Below are 10,876 nucleotides of genomic sequence, written 5' to 3' on the forward strand. Positions count from 1 at the left end.
CACTCAAAGTACTCTTCAAAACTAATTAAGAAGTAAGTAGTCGTTGTCAATAAATACTCCACTAAGAGACGGAGTTGAATCCCACAGAGAATGATACGAGGCCAGGAATTCTATCAAAAAATTGGAATATAAATTCATTCATTTGTAGCAATAAAACAAGTGGGTGGATGATTCCACAAAAATTAATAAAAAAGATTTATTATCAAAAGTCACAATTAAGCTAAGATTTCAGAAATTCAAATAGGTAACAAGTAATCTAGGGGTTTGGGGGATTGGAAATTGATGTCACATCAGGGTAATTGTATTGCTCTATACTAATGAAAATTTACTGATAGGCTAGGTCATCGTCAATGACACTGATCTTCTTTTGATCTCATAGCATCATTTCATAGAATCTCCTTTCAGTCTCTTCTATGTTCTATATTAAACAACCCACTACCTTACACTATTCTCTCTTTTGATTAAATAATAGCACAAATAGATCTGACCCATAACCTTTATTTTAAAATAAGTTACGTACGTCAAACCTAAATTTCAAGTATGAAACTAATTACCCTCTCCAATCAATCTGTTTCAAGCATCAATCGGAGATCGGAAATAGGAATTAAGTTTCCAACCTAACCCATAATTTAATTAATTGCTAATTAGACCAAATCCATGTATTAAAAACTGAAAAATAGAGCATAACACAATGCACACTACATTAAATCAACACCCGACCACATAATTGCACTCCTAGATCTTGGGATTTTAGCCACCCATTAAAATGAGTAAACAAATTATATCTTTTATGAATGCATCCATGCGTAACATGGAATTACACAATTACAAGCAAACTTACTATGAATTCAACTTCAATTTATCAATTTTAAGAGAAGAGCTGAAAAACCCCCCAAAAACTAAAATTGTTCTTCACAAAGTAAATTGTTTCTCTCTCTAAGAAGAGATTAAGATTCTCTACTATTTTTTTACGGCTAAGAATTTCCAAACTTTTAATTTCTTTCTTCTTTGGACTATTTATAATTTCCCTAAAGTTTTGCCCAAAACACAATGTGTGATCCATGGAAACGTTAGTTGGGCTCACCAATCATATTACGTGAATTGCCAATTGCTCTTGAGATCGCCTTTCTCTTGCTTGAGGGGTTTGAACCTTAATCGGCGAGCTCGTTCGAGTTTTCCTTTCACATTTGGTGTATCACAGAGTGATATATAGTGAGTTTACGGTATTTTTGATGCATTTCACTTAGAAGTTGTTAGTGTCTAGGGCTATATTGTATTAGAAATAATGTGTTTTGTACCAAGTTTGCAGGAAATAAGCTTGGAACGCAGTTGCTGGAGATGACAACTGAAATTATGTAGAAGGAGCCACCCACAGAGTGACCCACGAACGTAGGTCCTGTGACGGGCCGTCCTTGGGCAGGCGTGGATGGATCATCAGGGAATTCTGACAAAGTGTGGAACTACGAAGCAAATAACGGACCGTAGGTCAACCTACGGGTCGTCCTGCACATCCATCGATGGGTTCAGAGAGTTGAAGTTCCAATACGTGATGAAAATCCTAAGTGTGGAGCCACGGAAGAGGACCCACAGACCATGGGTCGACCCACAGTCCGTCCTGCATGTCCGCCGTTGATGATCTGAGATTGAAGGTTCCAGTACCTGCTGTAAAATGTCTAAGTGTTGAACCACAGTGGATGACCTACGGACCGTAGGTCGACCCATGGTCCGTAGGTCGTGTCGTCGACAGAAACTGCGTTCCAACTGCTTATTTCCTTATTTTGTTTCATTTTTATTTGGGACTTGTTTTCTATAAATAGGGGATATAAACCTTGTTTTTGGGGGTTAGACATTATTGTTTACTTTTAGTTCTTGGTATTTTGTGGAATGAACTTGCAACTTTAGAAATTTGATTTTCGGATTTTCTTTTATAAGATTTTCACTTTGCAATTCAATTGGAGATTTCGGGTTTCTTCTATTCTAATCATAAGTTGATGGATTCTTTTTATCAAAACATGAATTGTGTTCTTTCAAGCATGAGTAACTAAATCCACAACTAGGGTTGTGGGAACCATTAGCAATTAACAACATATGAATAATAATTACGTAATTCTTGAATAGTGTTATCCATGTATTGGTAATTCTTTTTCTTAGAAGTCTTATTAACGAGTGCATGCGTTAGAACTCGTCTCATTGCTACTTGCCGGACCAAGTAGGTAGTTAATGAGAAAAGAATTAACAACAGAGATTTAGTGGATGCTATCTAGTAGTCTAATGTCAATTGGTGCGAGGGTGAAAACTAAGCCATACATTGATGTGATGTTTAATATGAGGTACAAGTAAGGGTTAGTAAAGTATACACTCGTAGCCAGACCAAGGTGCATAGTGAAATTCCCTACTTGGAGGACCAATCACTTAGGGATACCGAACTTTCCAACTTTGCATGTAAAATACTCAGAAATGATTACTATTATTAGGATTACAACGTGAAGAGCTTATGGGGAACACATACACCCTAGTTTCTCGGTCATATTGATAACTTAAAGTTTGAATCTTGCTCACTAGTTACTTAAACAACAATCAGTTATTTGCTTCCAAAAATCCCCTCTTTATTTACTTTACTCAGAAATAAGTTGACTAAACGAATATAATAGTGAGTTAAGTTTAAGTCTGAACTGTACTCCTCGTGGGATCAACCCCAACCTACAAGTTAGGTTCTTTATTTGACGACGATCGCGTATACTTCTTTTATAGAGGTGTAATTTGAGCATATCACCGAGTACCACCTTTGTTCGCCTTCAATTTTTCTTCATGTATTGTTCCTTTCTGCGATGGTCATCATTTTATCCTTTCTTATTTGGTGAGTCGAGATTCTTCTTTTTATTTGTTGTCCTTTCCCAATTAATTCAAGTGTTATGAACTGTCTATTTGGGCGAGGTCATACCCATTAGGAGATCCACCCTTCTTTCTAGCTGATTAACAATATGGAGTTTACACTTCTTTTAATATTTTTGGTCATCCTTTCAAACATTCATTCTTGCATTGTTCTTTAGCCTTGATAGCTGCAAATAATCAAAACATCATTAGAATAGGACATAATTAGGCATTTAGGATACTATTATTGAGCTAAATAGGCCTCAAATAAATGTAGATCTATCACTCATCACATAACATGAGTTAGAGGCAAGAAATATTGACTTTATTTTTGTAATATGTCTCTATTTTTACAAGATTTAGGCTCTAAGGGGGCCTATCACAAACTTTATTTTTGAAAAATGGTTTTTTGAAAGATATACTAGTTTCATGAGATCTTGAGGTTTTAAGGAGATCTACCCTTAAATTCACTAGGTTTTTATGATTTTGAAAAGATATGATACTTTTACATATGTTTTGCACTGACTCAATAAGAGTCTTACATTTTTTTAATAGTTTTTTTTATGATTCCATGGTACATTTTGGATTGCTAGGGGATCCTTTCAAGTTTTTCTTTTCTATTATATGTGTGAGGGATCATTCTAGATTGCCAGGGGGATCATTTTCGGTCTTAATTTATTCCATCTGTAGTTGAGCTCCGACAGGGTCAAAAGAATATCTCAAGGAGCTTACGGGCAGCCATCAAGGAGATTTCGAGACTTTTTACATTTTTCCATTAGCCACATATGCGTTGAACCATCCCATAATGCCTAACATTCTGTGATATGAATACATGAAGTGTGATTTTTCTTACAATTATTATGTTTCTATTTTTTGTGAGTTCAATTTTCTAGTATAGTTTTGGATTTTATTGTTATTACTATCATGCTTCTTATATTATTTAATGTCTACTCATCTCGGTCGTCCATGATGCCTACTTAGTACCTCGTATTTTGCTACTCACACTACACTTCTACATCTTTTCTAACGCAATGCCTAGTACAAGTCATCCTTGTTGATCTTCTCTTATTCAAGGCCCCATTGTTCTTCTTTGTAGTGAACTATTGGCATGTAGATGCTTGCTTCTTTTCCTTTTGTATTTTTTGTCTATATTTTGTATTTTTTTAGAAAATTATATTTTTTATAGTCTTATCCTCATAGTTTAGGTGCTCTTGTACCTGTAAAACTAGGTTTGCGGTATGGTGCTTTTGTATATTCATCTTTCTCAGTCTATTTTGGGCCCATCTTTGTTTTTATATTGTTTGTATATGTCTACGCTAAGGCCCCTTTCATATCTAATTATTCCTTCCACTTTATTTATTTCTAGTTTTATTTATCTTATGTTATCTTGGGTTTGTCTTGCCTACTAGAGTTTATGGTAGCCGCTCTCATGATCAATTTTTGAGTCTTTACAATGAAACTCGATTATCTCTTGACTTGATTTATAATTGAATAGGAAAAAAAAATATTAATTATAGAACATGCTAATTTGCAAAAGAAACAAACCACGAATTAAAAACTCCACATAATTTTGAAAAAGTCACCCTCATGAACATCTGATTCCTCTTCTTTATCTAGGATAAAATTAGTTTCTTACAAATGGGCGTTGGAGTCTTCCATTCAATCAAATATAATTTTTTCGTCTTTGATTAACTAGATGTACATTATGGTATAAAATAAAGTATGTGCTTCTCATCTGTCTTGATTCCAGTAGACTTCCTTGTCATAACATTTAAATCATATTATTTACTCCATTGATTTTACGTTGTGATAATTTCTTCCACTAACTCTATAACTTTTTACAAGGTTGCTTCTGAGAGGTTCAAATTGTATTCCTAAAGTTGTAGTCTTTTGGTTGATCTATTAGGGGTCTAGTTAGATATATTTGGACCTTTTGTTGCATCAAAACTATGTGGTTCTGTCAAAGTTCTAATTAGAGTCTTATTCAAAGACTTAAAGTATATATGTATAATTTATATATGTATAGGCAAAACTTTAGTATTATCAAATAAGGATAAAATTTAATAAATAGATTATTTTGTTGATTTAAAGGTTCTCAATATTAAAATCAACATTTAAGGTAGTATAATTATATTTTATACCCTATGCTACCTAGTTGAAAATGATTTAAAAGATGTAATTGATACTATGTAATGGTAAGATTTCTTACATATTTTAAATAAGGAAGAATTTTTTATACAAAGATTTAGTTTATTTCATAGTTCTACATATAAGAAAAATAAAAAAATGACTATTATGTCTAGTGTGACATCTATTTTGAAGGGTAAAAGAGGCAAATAACATATTGTTGAAAACCCTGCATTAGGTAGATTAATGCCTCATTTTTCCAATTGGTCTAAACTAAATCAACCTTGGTTATATCATCATGAACTCAAAGGAGCCGCCAAGCTTACAAAATTTCAATTGAAGGTATTACTTCATGGAATTCCCCAAAAGAAACATGGTGGGAGGATATCGACTTAGTGATTTACCGGATTCAGTCTTAATCCACATCCCCTAAATGTATTCATAAGCAAAACAAGTTGCGAGAAGTTGCGCAATATATAGGCGATGGAGGTTTCTTTCAAAGTATGTTGAGGTATCACTCAATTTTGAATCTTTTATTTAGCCCATTCTAGTGAGAAAAAAAATGTGTTTCTACATTTCGTGTCTTCCAGTCAAAAAATATTCATTACTGGATGTCTTTCCAGAAAATTCAAAAATTTAGTTTGATTTTCTATATTTTCAAGTAGAAATTTCTTCAAGATATTCATTTATTGATATATTTTACTAGAAAACCTATTAATGTTGAAAAATTTATTCTGGAATTTTTACTTAGAGATACATACGAATTTCCTCAATTTGCATATAAGAATACATTGTTGAAAATTTTTGTTTTAGAGTATTTCAAATTGAACCTTCCACCAATCTGAACTGGAGTGGTGTTGTTCCTTTTTAATAGATACATGTATTTGATGGAGGGTGTAATGGAAAATGTATTATTTGATTGTCCTAACTTGGATAGCTTGGAATTAGATCAATTTGTGGTATTTCAACGTATGGAAATCAACAATGTGAAATTGAGAAAATTGACCATAGATAACGGAAAATTAAATGAATGTGATAAATGGCTTGCAATATGAGCCCCATATAATGTTTGGTTTAATATTTAAGGGTCTTGTCGTGGGACATGCTTGGGAAATATTTAGGTCCATGCTGCATTGAGGTTTGTTCATACTCTACCCTGTACAAAATTCATGATATATATATATATATATTTCCAATTTGGCACTTCTTTATGGTACTAAATATTTTGGCTTATTAACATTATTAGTGATAATACTTATAATAATATGATAACAATTTGGTTAATGTTAAAAAAATACATTCTTATAGAAATGTAAGTGCAAAGTGGAAGGTTGTGGGATTTTACTTGGTATGTTATTGTTGTTTTAGTTGCAAAGTGGAAATTAATTTAATTAAGACCTTTTGGCAAAAATTTAGATGATAAACACTGAGAATAAATAATTTGTAAAATTCAGATTTCTTTGGCACTAAGGAGTAGGCTTCCACCTTAAAATTTCTAATAAAAAGGAGGGAATTCTATAATACGGAGAATAAATAGTTTGTAAATGTGAGATGCATTTACATTACTAATAATATTTATGACATGTGAATGGTTTTTAAAAGTGTTTAATAGTCCAGTTTTGGATATCCAAAAAAACCTTGAATTGTTCAACAGTTATCATGTTATTTATTAAAAGCTATAATATGAAATAGAGGTAGCATTTAATAATTGTTTTGGGCGAGTTTCAAACTCACTTCATGCCTAGAAAAAAATACCCCCATTAAATTTGTCAAACCCAAAAATAGAGAATATTGATTCTGAATCATAATACGATGCAGCTGGTAGTCATAGCATTAGTGTACAAGTTGCTAAAACTTCTCTTCCTTGATAATTAATTAGTTTGTGTTGGATTCAAAATGGAGAGTGGTAGCGGGTGAAGAAAGCAATGACATGGAGGTTCAGAAACAATGAAAAATTACTGTTCTTGAAGCAATTTATCCATGAAATCTTGAATTCCACCAAAGTATGTTACTTCAATCTTGAGGGATTTTTTTTAACTTCTGGCTTGTTTTGATAATAGGTTGTTGTGTCGAGGGTCTTAGCATAAACAAACTCTCTATGGCCCAAAAGTAAGCGAAAGGTTTGCATACATCCTACCCTCCCCATATCCCGCTTTGGGGGTTACATTGGGTATGTTGTTACTGTTGGATTGTTTCTTCTTAAAAGATATTTTTAAAAATAAAATCTTTTCCAATTATCCTTTTTTTGGATGCTACTTCTTTTAAATTGGTTTTATTTGCAAGCAGACCTTATATGGGCCTGGAAGACGAGACTTTTTATAATGATCAGCACACACTGGGTATACCCATAACTTCTGTTGAAGCATAGAAGCTATGGATATAACAGTTGATCATTATGAAGAGTCTCATCTCTATAACCTAAAGAAGGATTGCGTGCATATAACACCAATTTAAAATAAGTAACATCCACAACTAAAATAAGATCAGTGGAAATGATTTTAGAAGAAACAAATCAATGATAACAACAGACACAGTTTAATCCCACAAGCAGGATATGGGGAAGGTAGAAAGTAGGCAGACCTTAATCCTAACTTGCTAGGGTAAAGATAATCGTTCCACCAAGACACTCGACGCAACAACATATTATCAAAACTAGCTAAAGATTAAAAAAACTACAAGATTGAATTATCGTACTTTGGAGTTACGAAGGATTTCGTACATAAATTGCTTCAACAACTCTCATCTCCCATTATTTTTTATCCTCCATGTCATTGCATTCTTTACCCACGACAACTCGCCATTTTTGTATCAAACACAAACTATTATGGCATTAGCATAGTGCACTAGTTGCTAATCTGTGGAAGTGTTAGCAACTAATACACTAATGCTATGAGTATCAGCTGCATAGTAGCATACTTCAGGATCAATTTCCTCTAGTTTTGGGTTTTGCAATTTTAAAGGGGTGTATTATTCTAGGGGTGATCTATCAAAAGGTACCTCTGTTTCATATTTTTTTTGGATTTGTACGTGTGGCGGCCTCCACCATCAAGCTGGAAGTTCTTACAGATTATCATATCCTTTGATAAATTGGATTTCCCTGGAATTTGCAGATCTTGAGAGTTTTGTCATGGACGGATGTAATTACCAAACAAGAGTAGGTTTTCTTTGGACCTTATTATTGTTACTTCATGTTATTGTTATAAAATATTCAGTAGAAAGACAGAGAATAACCAAAAGGAATCGAGCAAGTGTATTTTATTGTACTGATGCAAGCTCTCTTTATACAAGCAAGTTATAACGACTAAGTGCAGAAAAATAGGAATCAATGTAACTGATAGCTAAACAATTGCTAAACAGTAAAAGATAAAATATTCTACTAAGTTACCTACTGCAAATCAAACTCTAGAAACAGAACTACACCTATGCAATAGAAATCTACTGCCAACAAGCTCCTATAAACTAGGATAGCAGCTAACAAAATAATGCATTTTAACATTTATCAATATTAATTAACTATTACTGAAAGAAGACAACACATATCCATAAAGTTATGATATCCAATACACTAGGAAAGAAATCATAACAATAATTTAAAAATTACCTTAGCGGTATATTTCATAGTTTGTATATACAAATTTGTTCGCCAGACCTCACTTGGGTTAGTTGTTGTTCAAGTAAAACTTTACATTATTTGCTAAGAATTTGATATATTCATTGAATCTAAAAGTTCATTACCTCTTCTTTCTATCCAAAATCAACTTCTTTGCTTTTTAAATTTTTATCAAAAATCACAAAAAGCATTAAAGGAAGATCATCAAGATTAATACACTTGGAAAAGGACAAGTTCTTGATAAGGTGGTATTACTAGTTAAACCTTTGGGAAAAAGTGATATGCTCTACAATTGATGTTACAAAGTAATGTTCAATGAAAATATAAATATATGTCTCCTGATTCTTACTGTCCACAATGATATCTTTTCCTTTGGGGTAAAGCTCGATCCCTTTCATGTATCCCATCAACTCAATATCGCAAAAGAACCACAAACTTAGATTATCTTCATCGACCACATATGGATCACTTTCTAGTATTTCCTTACAACTTCTGTACAAATGGAACTATGTCCCTAATGTCTTCGAATGATATGTCTTTCCAATCCAATCCCTAAAACAAGGTGTGCTCAAACACAACTATGGTTTGTACTTTATACATCAAATCCAACGCAATCATCCTACTAGAGAAGCATAAATAATTAGGGTGTAATGAATTCATCTAAGATTTTGCAAGTACAAATTGTTGATGTGTATTAATTAAATTCAAATAGTAAGAACAATTTTTACTTATTGATAATATTAATGACGAGATCTATTATAACATCTTCTTCTATATCCTCGAAATCTAGATGATGTAAAAACACATTTTTTTTATTGATAAGACAATTACATTTGGAGGAATCGTAGTTGCACTCCTTCCTTTAGACAAGTTACTTTACAATTATACTTATCAAAAAAAGTATTCATTCATATTGAAACAAACAACAAAATTACAAAAAAAAGTTGTAGTGTATATAAATTAAATAAAGGTTAAGAATATTTGAGCAAAAATCCTCTATGATGGTTTCAGAAAGCAACAAAGAGAGTGTTCTAAGGGTTGATGATCTCTTGGCATACTAATAAAAACAACTCCCTCAACACACAAGGACAATTAGCTTTATCATGATTTAGTTTAATAAGTAATTGGCCTCGCAGATTTTCAAATTCAAACATGAAGAAGCTACTAGGCACTATTAAAATATATTTAACAAACATCAAGTATTTGTGCTTGCTACATCTATGGTGAATCCATTGCACTTTACTTTTTTCTGCTTCTATTGTATGATAATTGCATTGGCTTTGATGTTTAAAGTACAAACTAGAGTTGTGTTTGATCACACATTCTTTTTGCAATTTTCTAAGAAAGACAAATCATTGGAAGACGTTAGGGACGTGTTTCCACCCTTGTACTAAAGTTGTAAGGAAATACTAGAAATGAATCCAAATATGGTCGATGATGATCAACTAGGCTTGAGGTTCTTTTGGGATGTTGAGTTGACGTGCTCCATGAAAAGAATCTAGCTTTGTCTCAACAGAAAAGAGACCATCGTAAATAGTAAGAATCAAGAGACATATATTTATCTTCTAATTCAATATTACTTTGTAACATCAATTGCAGAGAAGGTTGTGTGTTTTGACAAACGTGTTTATTATATTACAACCTCATCAAGGTAACAATCCTTTTTTTGGTGTCTTAATTTTGATGATGTCGACTTAACACTTGATGGTGATTGTGGATTGTTGATAAAATGTTGAAAACCAAAAAGGGTTATTGTGGATAAAATGAAGAGGTGATGAACTTTTAGAATCAATGAACATATCAATTCATACAACATTCAGCGTAATTTTATTTCTAAAACTAGTCGATTTTTTCATGCAGACATGCTATCAAACTATACAAATGAGGACGAGGCAGGGGATTTGAGACACGTAATTTTAACTGCCTTTTTCTACAAGTGAAGACCATCAACATCATTTCTTATTTTTGACCAATATGTAAATATAAGTCAATACTACCATTGGTAAAATATTTTCTCAAGCATGTAATCATTCTAGAAATGATTAAGATGTGTTTTCTTTACTTCTCTTTAAATACATTTTTGCTTCTAAATCTTATCTCTACAAGGCTATCACCTTCAATGATATTCATCTTGTTTAAGGTGTGTTTGGTATGAAGGAAAATATTTTCCAATATTCTCATGTTTGATTGGCTTAACTATTTTTGAAATAATTTCAAATCAACTGGATTAGGGTCAGGTCAAAGTCAAGTATTAGGGTGTCACAACTT

The 10,876-nt window shown here is 32.5% G+C and overlaps 1 pseudogene; it reads left to right on the top strand.

The window, feature by feature from the left end:
- The first annotated feature begins 5,157 nt into the window (after positions 1-5,157).
- Positions 5,158-8,115, top strand: LOC125821651 (uncharacterized; annotated as a pseudogene).
- Positions 8,116-10,876: the final 2,761 nt, after the last annotated feature.

The sequence above is a fragment of the Solanum verrucosum genome, unplaced genomic scaffold (assembly GCF_900185275.1).
Source record: "Solanum verrucosum unplaced genomic scaffold, falcon-dt-bn FXZP01000212.1, whole genome shotgun sequence".
In the NCBI taxonomy this organism is placed as follows: Eukaryota; Viridiplantae; Streptophyta; class Magnoliopsida; order Solanales; family Solanaceae; genus Solanum; species Solanum verrucosum.